The sequence below is a fragment of the Pundamilia nyererei genome, unplaced genomic scaffold, assembly GCF_000239375.1.
Source record: "Pundamilia nyererei isolate P.nyererei 1_Seehausen unplaced genomic scaffold, PunNye1.0 scaffold00092, whole genome shotgun sequence".
NCBI lineage: Eukaryota > Metazoa > Chordata > Actinopteri > Cichliformes > Cichlidae > Pundamilia > Pundamilia nyererei.
Window position 1 is genome coordinate 1773302 of NW_005187493.1, and position 1308 is coordinate 1774609.

Genomic DNA, 1308 nt, shown 5'->3' on the forward strand with positions numbered 1-1308 from the left:
GGGGTTCCACTGTAATTTCAACATAAAGTGCAGTTTTTCTTCTTAAAAAAATAAAGCGGAAACATAAAAGGTTATTTTACCAGCTTCACTTTAAAACTGAGTAACCTTAGCCAAAATTATTTTTTACTTTAGGCTAAAACAGTGATCATCGAACATTTTAGTGCAAAAAATAACAAGCCCATTGGAATCACAATAAATCCATGCTTATTTACTTTCCGTCTCTTTCAGCCAGTTAGACAAACTAGCCTGTTCACATTTTCAGAGCTAAAGGCAGCTCTCTTTTTTGTTACTATGTGACCTGCAAGTGAGAACAGTCTCTCACAGGGGCAGAAGTTGCAGGACTAATCAAATATTTGCGGCTAGGACATACAACTGTGGGTGGGTCCCTGCTCGACTGGACCACCACTGCAGCGGGTTGATGGTGGATTCTGCTCTGTACAAACTCAGGGCCCTGTTACACGGGACTTCCTCAACTGAATCAGAGTCTGAAGACAATGAAGAGAGGAGGAGGCTCTTTGTCTTTGCTGGGTTCTTAATGGTGGCATCTTTACACTGTCCCTGCAGCAGGGCCTCAAGGCTGGTCCAGACCTCTTCTCACTCTCCCCTTGCAAGACACTTTAAATCCTTAAAGTGTGAGTCAAGCACAGTAGCTGTCTTGATCCACTGATGGTTGAGCGTAGCTGCACGTTGGGACAGGTCATTTATGAAGGCAGTCCTAAATTTTACCATGTAGTTTCAGTCATCATCAGAGACCACCATGGTGTGATGCAGATGGCAGAAAGCAGGTAAAACCACTGAACATGAAAGATATGTCGCACCTCCAAGAAGCTTAGTCACAAACCTGTAGTAGACAGTCCAAGAAAGAAATTATTAATCTATACAATAACTGTCAACTATACAGCTTTTTGAAGAAACAGTAACAACAAGTTAAAAAAATAGTTCTACAGTGGCTTGCAAAAGTATTCGGCCCCCTTGAACTTTTTCACATTTTGTCACATTACAGCCACAAGATTGAATCAATTTTATTGGAATTCCACGTGAAAGACCAACGCAAAGTGGTGTACATGTGAGAAGTGGAACAAAAATCATACATGATTCCAAACATTTTTTATAAATAAATAACTGAAAAGTGGGTGTGCATAATTATTCAGCCCCCTGATTCAATACTTTGTATAACCACATTTTGTTGCAATTACAGCTGCCAGTCTTTTAGGGTATGTCTCTACCAGCTTTGCACATCTAGAGACTGAAATCTTTGCCCATTCTTCTTTGCAAAACAGCTCCAGCTCAGTCAGATTAGATGGACAG